The 13,622-nt window shown below is 31.7% G+C and overlaps 1 long non-coding RNA gene across 2 annotated transcripts; it reads left to right on the top strand.

Moving 5' to 3' along the window:
- Positions 1-1,569: 1,569 nt before the first annotated feature.
- On the top strand, positions 1,570-2,422 carry LOC110896303. Of its 2 annotated transcripts, XR_004874368.1 has the most exons (3): positions 1,570-1,693; positions 1,769-1,887; positions 2,102-2,422. It is a non-coding gene; the product is annotated as an uncharacterized LOC110896303 (long non-coding RNA). The 2 variants fall into 2 exon arrangements; XR_004874367.1 differs by having other exon boundaries at positions 1,576-1,887.
- Positions 2,423-13,622: the final 11,200 nt, after the last annotated feature.

Below are 13,622 nucleotides of genomic sequence, written 5' to 3'. Positions count from 1 at the left end.
ATTTCTTTACTTAGAAGGTTGTACTATATGTAATTTAACATATCTTATCTCAAAATATCGTTGTATAACTTTTAAATCTTCACTACTAAGTGTTAAAAATTTCCTTTATCTAGTTCGTGTAATACACAACTTTCTAACTAGTGTGTATATATATATATATATATATATATATAGGCTAATTATAAGCAGAAAACCCACTCCAGTTGACTAAACCCTGGAAACCTATATGTGTGGTTAGGATCGAACCACGTCATATGCACACCAAATGATAAGAAGGGTAAATGAGTCTTTTTACATTAGAGGGTAGAGAAGTGTTAAGACATGGCAGACATCACTTTCAATTCACTTTCTGTCACTATTGTTTTGACATTTTGAACCATTTCTCAAATGAAGAACATATCACTTTCTCTCTCCTATTTTTTCTTTTTTGAAAGCATTTCTTAAAATGAAGAACAGATCCATGTTTTACCTTCTTTCCTTCTTATTACATGTTTTACCTTCTCTCCTTCTTATTACATTTCTCAAATGAAGAACAAATCCATATTTTACTTTTTTGAAGCATTTCTCAAATGAAGAACATATTTTACCTCCCAAAAATCCAGAGAGATAGATGGTAAGAGAGAGAAGATCAGATAGAGAGAGGCAATGAGGATCGGTGAGAGAGGCAGTGAAGATAGGAGAAAGATCAGAAGATCGAACGAGTGTTCCATACAACATCAGATTCAGATCTGGTTCAAGTGGTGGAGGTGACGGTGGTTCCTCCTGCCGGAAAACCACTTAGTAGCTACTTGGCGGTGGGTCCATGGTTAGTTACTTGAATTCTCGTTTCCATTTTCAGGTCTCGATTTATTTTTGGAGATGATGTTTTTTTATCCTAGTTTTTTCCTTTCTTAAATTGGCCTTAGATCTAGTGTTTTTAACAGAAATAAAGAAAGTTGGTCAAAAATGTGTTCACCGGAAAAGTTTTCCGATTGCTGTGAGACATGGAACAATATTTTGGAGAAGATGATCTTTTTAGTTAAATAGGGGCATTTCTGTAATTTAACAGGTCCATTAAAAAGTGTTGTTCCAAATAATTGGTGAGACGTGCACCTTTTTATCTTCAAAAACTAGTTGCACCATCTTCAATTTTTATTTTTGTTTTTCTTTATAACACTGAAACATATTTATTAATTGTGTTACATTGTTTTTTATTTTCATCTGAACCGATACGGGTTCATATGAAATACTTAATATGCAATTCTGGATGAATCCGTATCTGTCTTTGGTTTTTTTATCAGTTAATATGAAATACTTAATAATAATAAAATAATTTTTTTGTTTTACCACACTTATTATTTTACACTTATTTAAATTTTTATTAGGCTAGCTTAGAAATATGCGTTTATATATATAAGGATTAGATAAAATGAATATGAGTTGTGAGAACGAAAGGAACTATGGATTGTCCAAATTATATGAATTTTAGTTTTATTATCTTTTTTGAATTTGACCCGACCCGACCCGATCCGATTCGCTACGAACCGAAAAAATATTATATATCCTTAGGGGTCTAAAACTCTTAATAATTTTCCGCAGCCTAGAAAAATTTCTTGGGTCCGCCACTGTTGATTTTTGTAGAGTGACGTGAAGCATGGTGAGGTTCATATGACGGTTCGATGTTTCAGATTACAGGGTCGATGTTGAACAACTGGTTAAGATCTGAAGCATTTTTGTAATTGCATGTTGCATTTTTTGCTCATGTAAAAAGTGGGTCTTATTGTTCCAGATCTAAAAGATGATCTGAAATCCAAAAAGAGGATCCAGTTCCAAGATGCTACCAGATCCAAAAGATGCTCCAGATCCGGTTGAAGATGTTCGATGTTGAAGATGATATTCCATATAACGGTTCGATGTTGTTTTTTATTACTGATTTCTTTATTTTTTTTTTGTGTAAAATTCGTTTTCAGATATGAACAAATGGAAACAATATGATTTAAGTTCTTATGTATTGGATTAAAATCTAAGTTACTTTCTTGTTTATTGTTATGATGATTGAACCCTGATTTTAATAAGTAAATGTATGTTCTAATCGTGTTTTATCCCCATTATTTTAATGTAGCCTAGCAACTGCCCTTTCATTGGTTGGGTCGACCCACCGATGTGCTTACGGTCAACTAGGATCATACCAGGTCTTTTGAGGAACATCAACAACCTGCAAGCTGAATTGTTACCCGTGAGCAAGAAATTCGGAAGAAGAAGAGGGTTATATGGTTACTAATATTAGCGTTAGTGATTGGCAGCTTACTTGTTAGCATTGTTTGTTGTGATTAAGAAATAGGTGGTACTTAGTTGGATTATCCTTCTTAGTATGTTAATGACATTTGTAGTATGTACTTGTTGATGTTTGGTTGAATCTGAGAATTTTCTATGTTATGGATTTTTTGGTTTTGTTTTTACCATGTTACATTTTTTTCCCCTCAGATTTATGTAGACTTTTGCTGTGTTGAATCTGAGAATTTTATATGTTATTGATTTTTTGGTTTTGTTTTTACCATGTTACATTTTTTTTGCCTCTGATTTTTGTACATTTTTGCTGTATCCGAGTTACATTTTTTTTTTCACTGAGATTTTTGTACATTTTTGCTCTATGTGTGTTTGATCATGTGTCTTTGTTGAAGGTTGCTTGAATATCTTTTTTTCCCCGACAACGTTGTATGTTTTTTTTAGATTTGATCACGTGACTCTTTTTTATTTATTATTTTTTCTTAAAGTGTGTAACTCATGTAAGCTTTTTTTTAAGATATCATCTTTTTTTTTAAATCATATAATAACGACACGATTTTGTTTTTACATTGGTCGGTGTATTGAAAGTTTTTTGTTTATTCAAAGCCCAAATGTGTACGTGGTGGGGAATCAAAGCTTAAATAAACGCCCCTTTGTTTTTACATTGGTCGGTGTATTGAGAATTCCACAGCTTAATTAAAAAGTTTAATTTATTTTTTGTTTTATCAAATCAAAACCCTTATGAACAAAAGTCACATCATTTTTTTCAACAAAATATTTTGTAGAAATTTTAAAACCCCAAAAACTTTCTTCTCGCATTTGTCAAAACCACATGTTTATGTAACGTTTACATGTTTTATGTTATGTTTTTGTGTATAACATTTCTATGTATTATTTTATGCTGGTACATTTATCTTTGAAAAGAAGTTTAAAACGAGAGAGAGATAGTATGGGAAAATGAGTAAGAGAGAGAAATTAGCAAAAGTTGACTAGTACAGTGTACTTCCATATAGTCACATCAGTCTTTATTAGTTTATCTTTTTCAATCACATTTTTAATAGAAAAATGTGTATCTTTTGTTTCTTGTTAAAGTACACAAAGACTTTTTAAACATCATACAACCATTTACCCAGTATATAATAAATAAAAAGTGTTAATTACAAAACAAATTATTTTTTCATATGTTATATAAACCCCGCCACTTGTCAATTGTTGCATTAGCTATTTATCAAAAAGTAACAAATTTAACAAGACAATAGTTTATGAGCATTAATTTTACATATATCATGCCCCCCATAATTATGATACATTACATATGTATATCATAATAAAAACTAAAACAAGAAATAATGACATTATTATGATCACTCAAAATAGTAAGAATTTTATCCGACTACTCCCCTTGAGTTGCTATGTTTTTCCATTCGTTTACTTGTAACATAATATATCTTCATTTTTTTGTAACAAGTCTTGTGCAAAAAAAAAAAAATAAATAAATAAATAAAGCATGTCACGGTACGCTTTTTTGGTGTAACAAAATTTGCGCTAAAAAAGTTACAAATTTATCCGAATGACAGTTGTTACATTGTTTTTTTTCTTAAGCGAATACATGTTACAGTACATAGCAAAAAATGTAACAACACATTTTTTGTTTTTGAAGAAATGAATAAATGTACAAAAAATAGTTAGTTGATAAAGATGACACTTTTTGTGATTTTGTTGGATTTTGCCTTTTTCCTTTTGTAGTTCATCCCTGTTGTTCTTTTGCCTATCTTCAATCTCCTACATTGACATGGTTATAACAAGAAATAGGTTATAACAAAAGTTTCATTTTACATTTTTTACATTATACACATGGGCGTTACACTTAAAATATATACCCAAAAAATGTAAACAAGGTTAGAACCATATCACACTTTTTTTTATTTTAAACTTTTTGTTAATCCACACATCAACAACTTAGTAAAAACTACATTTTTTTTTTTGTAATTTCCATACCCTATTCTTTTTTTTTTTGTCAAAAACTACAATTTTGTAATTTCCAACCCAAATTTTTAACAAAATATCTTGTAGAAATGTTAAAACCCTAAAAACTTTCTTGTAGCATTGTCAAAACCACATAAAACCCTTTCTTTTTAGCACCTTTAAAACAACAACAAATAAAAATGATACCAAAAAAGGCTGATACATCTTTTCAGTTGTGAGATACTATCAAATGCGATATCGTCACGGAATGGTGTAAAATAAACAATCAAAAACGGATTTTGCATATGGTAGAAATAAATCCCAATAGATCTCCAAAAACAACAAAAAGAAAGAAAAAATTAACTACTTAAGTCGACGTACCGGAAATTGTAGATTAATCCCCACGAAGGTTGTTGCTAAAGCTTGTGTGTTTTTCTTGTGGAGGAACATGCAGATAAATTCTTCGAACTTCCTCTCGAAGATCAGTTGAAGGGGAGAGGGAAATTTTGTGTGTATTTTTTGATAAAAAATGGAAAGAAGAGGAATATTTTAGTTTTGTACTGGGGGTTTGAATTTTGAATGTTGTAGGGTAGGGTGCATGGACCTTTTTTATTTTCTGATGGATATGACCGTAATGTACATGCAACTACATTTATCCCAAGACACTAATTTTTACTTGATGCCAATAATGCCCTTGCATGCACTTTCTCTTACTAAAAAGGACAAAGTAACATCAGACTCACACCAAAAATGATCACAGCTGTTGATCTTTTTTAATCAATGGTAGATCTTGGGTTTTCAGGGTTTAGTCAACTGGAGTGGGTTTTCGATTTATCCTTCCCCTATATATATATATATATATATATATATATATATATATAGGACAAAGATCCATTAGGAACCACCCTTTATTGCGAGAACCGCGAGAATCAATGCGAACACAACAAAAATGCCTAAAAATAGCTAAAAAACACACAAATTTTTTTTAATATTTTTTTTTATATAAAAATCGCTACTTTTAGTAGCAAAAAAAAAAAAAAAAAATTTTGGCTACTAAAAGTAGCGATTTTAACATAAAAAATATTAAAAAAAAATTAGATTTTTTTTTATTTTTTTAGATTTTTTTAGGTTTTTTGGGTGTTTAGTTTTTAGCATTTTAGCTTGGGGGTGGGGGGGTTAGGTTTTTGGGGGGTGGGGGTTAGGTTTTTTTTAGCTATTTTAGGTTGTGTTCACATTGGTTCTCGCGGTTCTCGCATGAACCTTACCCTATATATATATATATATATATATATATATATATATATATATATATATATATATATATATATATATAGGGTTAGGTTAATATACAAATGCCCTTATCGTACATTACGTACGCTACAATCTCAGCCGTCAGATCATCTTCCGGCATTGAAATCGCATGTTGTTTTTTTGTAACAATTTCGCATGTTTTTTTAACATGCGATTTCATCAAAATTACCACATGCCAAATTGTTACAAAAAACACAACATGCTATTTCATCAAAATTATCACATGCGAAATTGTTACAAAAAACCAACATGCGATTTCATCAAAAATTATCACATGCGAAACTGTTACAAAAAACCAACATGCGATTTCTATGCGGGATGAAAGATCTGACGGCTGAGATTGACGCGTACGTATTGTACGATAAGGGCATTTGTATAGTACACTTTCCCTATATATGTATATATATATATATATATATATATATATATATATATATATATATATATATATATATATATATATATATACAGGTTAAGGTTCCTGTGAAAAGGGCTAGTTGCGTGAGAATTGTAAGAAGGAGCCTGGTAATGACATGTGATGCTAGTGTTATGTTTAGATTAAGGGTAGTTATGTAAATTTGATCAAATTCAATTTAATGAATTAGATAATGTCTAACCGTTTTTGAGATATTTATGGAAACAAGGTATTTTATTTTCATGTTCAAATCATGTTCTTCTTACGATCATACATCTAGCGGCATGAATCGTAATTTACTGCTCCAGTACATGGTGTGTTACGATCAGTTGCTCCAGTTCAGTTATGGTGTTTTATGATCAGTTCAGTCATGGTGTTTTACGACCAGTTGTTGCTCTAGTATATGGTGTTTTACAATCAGTTCAGACATGGTGTTTTACGACTAGTTTTTGCTCGTATACGGTGTTTTACAATCAGTTCAGACATGGTGTTTTATGATCAGTGATCAGTTGTTGCTCCAGTATATGGTGTTTTACGATCAGTTCAGTTATGGTGTTTTATTTACAGCAGTCATAAATGTTGTAAAAAGATGATGTCAACAGGTGTAAGGGGCCAAAAACATCATTTTTAATTTTTTTAACACTGTCTTTGTACATTTTAATCTATGGGTGTTAAAAAATACGTGCAAAACTGGCACCCGAAAGCGGAGTTCTCTAACTTCTACAACTCATATAAGTTTTTCCTTGATCCTCATCTTATATGTGTATATATATATATATATATATATATATAGGTAAAGAGTAAAATACAAATGCGCTTATCATACGATACGTACGCGATCATCCCAGCCGTTCGATCAGGTGCAGATTTGGTGCGAATTCAATACATATCGCATGTGAAAAAATGGTTAGCATGGGGTAGTGTGAAAAATGGCATGGGGTGTGTAGATGGACAAAATCGCATGTGGAATATTTGAATATCGCATGTGAAAAAATGGCATGGGGTAATGTGAAAAATGGCATGGTGTGTAGAATCGCATGTGGAAGATTGAATATCGCATGTGAAAAAATGGCTAGCATGGGGTAATGTGAAAAATGGCATGAGGTGTGTAGAATCGCATGTGGAAAATTGAATATCGCATGTGAAAAAATGGCATGGGGTAATGTGAAAAATGGCATGGGGTGTGTAGAATCGCATGTGGAAAATTGAATATCGAATGTGAAAAAATGGCTAGCATGGGGTAATGTGAAAAATGGCATGGGGTGTGTAGAATCGCATATGGAAAATTGAATATCGCATGTGAAAAAATGGTTAGCATGGGGTAATGAGAAAAATGGCATGGGGTGTGTGGATGGAGAAAATCGCATGTGGAAGATTGAATTCGCACAGCTCGTACAGTTCGCATGGAGGTATTAAATCGCATGGGAGATGAAGATCTGACGGCTAGGGTTATCGCGTACGTAATGTACGATAAGCCCTATTGTACGTTAACCGGCCTCTCTCTCTATATATATATATATATATATATATATAGGATTATGTTCAAACGTGAACAAAATCCCAAGAGTGAACTGCGTGAACTGATCTGGGCCTTTGATTTTTATGATCTTGAGATTAAAGTGAGTGGCATGATGGTAATTATTTGGTTAATTTTTTCCATTTAATTAAATACAAAAAGGGTATATGTGTAATTTCAATCTTAAATTGATTGCTTAAATCTCTCACAAATCAAGTAATCAATTATCCTCTTAAATTGATTGCATAAATCTCTCACAAATCAAATCAAGGATTAGGAAAGATGTAACTTAATTCAATTATTAAAATAATTATTTGTTTAAATGCGATGTACACATGTGTATTCTGATTTTGCCCTCTTTTTAATGCGATGTACATACGTGTATATCGTCTGTTTTTGTGATATCTTAGAATTTTTTTTTTGTATTGAATGTTGATGTACACCTGCGAATTACTGTACACATATGTACGATGCTGAGTACACATGTGTACTATTCTATTTATATTCAAGTACACATGTGTATACCGTTGAAATATGAAGGTTACGCGGATCTTAAAAATCAAAATTTGAATTCTGATGATGAAATCTGAAATAAAAATTAAAATTGAAATCTGGTGATTTGTTGTTTGTTTTGATAATTATCTTATTAATAAATAATCATAATGTGGATAATGAATTTAAATTAGAAAAGATGTAACTTAATTCAATTATTAAAATAATGATTTAAATCTAATTTTTTATATAATTACAATCCTACCCTTAACAACTAAAAAAGAAATAAAGGGTCCATATCTATTCACGTAGTTTACTCTTGGGAGGTTGTTCACGCTGGAACCCTACCCTATATATATATATATATCACACGGGTTGAATAAAGACGATATCTTACATAAACCTGTGTAACATACGAGACTATACCCTACTAACTTAGATGATAATAATTCATAATTATAATAATATAATAATTACAAGAGTGAATTGCAAGTTTTGTCCTTTATCTTTAGGCCATTTTGCAAGTTTTGTCCTTTATGTTTAAATTTGACGAGTTTTGTCCTTTATGTTTGAAAATCAATCACGTTTTACCCTTTGGGGCAAAACGTGCTTGATTTTTAAGGACAAAACGTGCTTGATTTTTTAAACATAAAGGACAAAACGTGCTTGATTTTTAAACATAAAGGACAAAACGTGTTTGATTTTAAGGCCCAAAGGGTAAAACGTGCTTGATTTTTAAACATAAAGGACAAAACTCGTCAAATTTAAACATAAAGGACAAAACTTGCAAAATGGCCTAAAGATAAAGTACAAAACTTGCAATTCACTCTAATTACAAATAAATAATAATAACAACAGCAATAACAATTTTTCTCATCTGTCTCTCAGGTTTGCTTTTTTTTTTTTTGCCATTTTCATCCAGCTCATTAACTTTATCAAAAAAGTTAGTTAAATGAGGGACGTTTTTTTCTTTTTTTATTTATTTAATTTATTATTTTTTAGTCCAAATAAAACCCATTCCATTAATTTATATCACCGGTCAAATATGAACTTAAAGAGATATGTAAATATTTTCTACAATAATGAGATTTAACTTAATTATTGTTGATATTAAATTACAAAAATAAATTAAAATATAAACTATACTATATAAAATATAATTTAAATTTTAAACCATATACCATATTCGTTTTTATAGGTTTATGGACATGGCGGTATAAAATTCGGTGAATACGGAGTTATATTTATAAAGTATTTATTTTTTGTATCGGAAACCACATGTTATATTAATAATAAAAATTGGATATCAATCTAATATATTATTAATAAAATAATAATATTGCAACATTAAGAGATACCTATGTGTAGTTATTCTCTAACAAGTATATAACCTAATTTGATTTGATCCACAATGATTAAAATATAAAAACTTTATATCATATATGAAAATAAAAATAAATAAATAAATAAAGTACTACAATGATATAAGATAAATATATTAATGTGTTACGTATTTATCTATAGTTATGTATAGATTAATAAAGTGGATATATTAATATGATATAATAATAATATGTATTTATTTGTTGTTGTGTATAACTTAATAAATTGTATATTAATATGATATAATAAATTGTATATTAATAGTAGGAGTAGGAGAGAATGCCACATGGTATTTTCTAAGATAAACTTAAAGAAAGAATGCCACGTGGCATTAACTTGATTCTTTTATTAATATTATATATATATATATATATATATATATATATATATATATAGGTAGAGGATCCTGTAAAAAGTGCTCAAAGTGTAAGAAGTTTGAGAAGTGTATTATAACACTATATATAATGCTATATAACACTATATAAACACCGTATAACAATATGTAACACCATATAATACCATATAACACTATGTAACACTATATATTATTATATAACAAATATAACACTATAGGTTGTCTGATAGCATGTCTATGATAGAGGGAAAGATAAATCGAAAACCCATGTGAGTTGAGAAAACCCAAATAAACCCTATGTAACATTTTTATTTTTTTCTAAAAAAAATAGGGAATGTAATATAAATGTACACGGACCTATTTATGAAAAAAAATGTAAAAAACGCTTACTATTTTTTTTTTAAAAAAAATGTTGAAAATTTGTATGTTACATTTTTTTTGGACATATATATTATGTAACCTGAAATTTTGTAACATTTTTTTAAAAAAACTACTTGGTGTTTTTTTGTGTTTCTTTTTTAAAAATGTTCAAATATATGTATATTACATTTCCTATTTTTTTAGAAATGTTTCTTGAGTTTAAATGGTTTTTTTACAAAAGTTTTCTGAGTTTTCTCAACTCAAGTGGGTTTTCGATTTATCCTTCCCATATATATATATATACACATAAATAAAGAATATTCCAAAATTGAACAAACAACGGCTATTTGCCGCATTGCATGACTTGTAGATTCTAAATAATTATTGAAGGACAAATGGCTCAATTTATTCTTTCAAACTCCCTCTATCTCGTTTCTTGAAATATTCATCTTGTCCAAAGATTGCTGCTGACTAGGATTCTTCCACACCCAATCCTAGGTTTACACTCAACTCTTGGAATCAACTTAAGCATTACAATTTGCATGTCAGCAGCAAAACTTTAACAAGTTGATGGGAACCTTTTTAGTGACCATTTATTTATATTGGTCCTCCATATAAGTATATTCTGATTTTGGGAATCTTACAATCAACAAAGACCCATAATTAATTTCTCTTGTACCCACAAGGGAGGTATGGCATACCCATAATCACTTGCAACATGAAAACAATATGACCAACACTATGGTGGTGTTTGTTTTTTCTGCAGGAAAAAGTCTGCAGTTTGCGGATCACATCTGCAGACATCTGTAGGAGAAGAGGTGGACCAAAGGTCTGCAGTCTGCAAGGAGAAGAGTGTTTGTTTTATAAAAACAAAAAGCTCTTCACACACACACAAACCTCTTGTCAGACACTCCTCTCTCTCTCTCTCTCTCTCTCTCTCCCTTCATCTACCACCACCACCACAACCATCCGCCACCACCTCAAGAACCACCGTCCACCTGCCACCACCACAACCAACAACCACCGTCAAGCACCACCGCCCCCTGTCTCCTGCCGCGAAGCCAAGAACCACCGCAAACCCTAGCCCCCACTCCAGAGAGAGGGAGACGTCGGAGAGAGAGAGAGAGATCGACAGAGAGAGGGAGACGTCGGAGAGAGAGAGAAACAGAGCCTTATGTCGACGATTGCGGCACCGGCGGAGGTCGATGGTTCAGGTGGTGTGTCGGAGGAGATGACGGCTAGGGTGGGTTGTCGAGGGGCTGGTTGGGTCGTCGAGGGGCTGGTTGGGTCGTCGAGGTGGTGTGGCGGCGCCAGAGCTAATGGCGGAGGTGGAGATGGTGGAGAGGAGATGCACAGCGGCTGCTTGTTCTTTGGGGTGTTTCTTTTTAGGGTTTATTTTGGAGGAGAAGTGTTTTGAAGAGGCCAGCAGACTTGTGTCTATGTCTGTGCGAAAAAGAGGTCACGAAGAGGTTTTTTAATGAAAAGACTTCTAAAAAACAAACAAGCTGCAGACCTTTATGTCTGCGCGAGGAAGAGAAAAGAGGTTCAGAAGTACTTTTCTAAAAAAACAAACACCACCTATATGCATCTCTCTTTCTCTCTCTTCAATTATATACACACACACGTATGACCAACACTAACTACTACTAACTATTATGCTACCTTTTTTCTTAACGACAAATTTCTTTTAATCCCTGTCATCTGTGGGACTTGAATCTAAGACCTCGCCCTCCTAAACTCATGTTTTTAAAGGCTATGTCTTTACCAATTAACCACCACTCCATTGTTATTATATTACACTACCTATATTCATTAATACGTGTTTTATGCTTTAAATTCACCGATAATATGGCGTGTGTTTTGATAGTTTCAAAAAAAAAAAAAACATATGTATGTGTGTGCAAGTATTCATGCACAAATACAATTTCATTTATAAATTATAAATATAAGAAAGACGATTTAGACTTATATAAAAACCAGTAAGTTAATGTTTTGCTCGCATAGAGTGAATATTTAAGGGAACTTGAATTATTGACATTAAATAATTGCAAGTGAAAAAGAATAGAATCTTGTATTGGTGCATTGTTGTTCCATAAAGAACTTATTCTCATAAAGAAGGGGAGAAATAACTTTAGATTGTTTTAATCAAATATTAACCGCAAATAGTCTTAATTACTTGGAACTATATAAACCCACATAGTGTTATAATGTATGAAGATATATGAATATACATGTCATCTCATGAGTGGGGCCATCCATGTGCGAATGCAATGGGGGAGGATAAAAGAAACATAGATGTATCATGTACATCTCACCTTCCTAATTAATATTTTGATTGCAACAATCTAGCCATCTAAATATTTAATCTTTCGGCGATGTAAGTGAGGTTCGAGTTCTTAACCTTACACTCTTAACTCTAATGACATCTAAATATTTAATCTTTCGGCGATGTAAGTGAGGTTCGAGTTCTTAACCTTACACTCTTAACTCTATTAATGACTTCGTCATTAAATTCAACCCCACCCTTTTTACAAATCATTTAGATATATTTGTTTTTAAATTGCTAACAATCCAACATACATACAAGAGTCTAGCCACTAGAATCTTAATGCATGTGTTGAGATTCTCACTTCAATGTGATTGTGAGAACTTCACACAATTTTCTTCGAGATGAGTTCATAGTCCCACCAATCACATTGAGATGTTCTCCAAGTCCCAAAATTTATGACAAGATAGTGAATGGATGTCATGTTCTTGAATAGTTTGCTAGATCACAAAAGGTTCACCAAGAGATTTCCTTGTTTTGATTTTTTCCATCTTACTTTTTTTGTTATTTTTTTTTCTTGAATTGTTGTTGAGTTTTATACCGGTAAAAAATAATTCTACCCAAAGTTCTTACTTTTATGAATTTTGTTCAACCTTTTAATATTAAAACTTTGGAATTTAGTGGCAAGATTTGCAAACAAAATGTACAACACAACAACATGGTTAGTCTATCTGGTCATGTATGCTTTCATAGCTTGGACACGAAAAGCGGACCAAGAACATAGAAGGTTCCCTTAAGGTTCAGTCACAGTGATTATTACACAAGAACAACGATGATTATTAGACAATGCAAAACACAGAAAACATGTCCAAAGAAGAAGACTAGGGTTTGAAGACAAAAACCCCAATGAACCACTCATGTGAGATTTGGGTGTAGACCAAAACCCATATTTGCTTTACAAGGTACCGTCTAACTTTCCTAATCACTATAAAAAGATTGTAGATTCTCACGTCAGAGGGTGATTATATATAGACATCCTTTGTGTGACGGGTCTAACGATTCCGTATTGCAGGATTGTAATCATCTCGCTACAACTTTCATTCCATCCCAGTGGCGAAGCTTGAAAATTTTCACCGGGGGGTCGGAAGGTAACGAACCTAAAAAAAATTTCTATCGCGTAGTTTCAAGGTGTATGTTCGGGTTGGACGTCGATGATTCGATTCAGGTCAGGTCAAACATTAATATCAAATAAAAAACGTTCTCAAACACTAAAACGTAAACATTGTTTAACAAA

Source organism: Helianthus annuus, chromosome 12 (assembly GCF_002127325.2).
Source record: "Helianthus annuus cultivar XRQ/B chromosome 12, HanXRQr2.0-SUNRISE, whole genome shotgun sequence".
In the NCBI taxonomy this organism is placed as follows: domain Eukaryota; kingdom Viridiplantae; phylum Streptophyta; class Magnoliopsida; order Asterales; family Asteraceae; genus Helianthus; species Helianthus annuus.
This window is presented reverse-complemented; position numbering and strand designations above follow the sequence as displayed.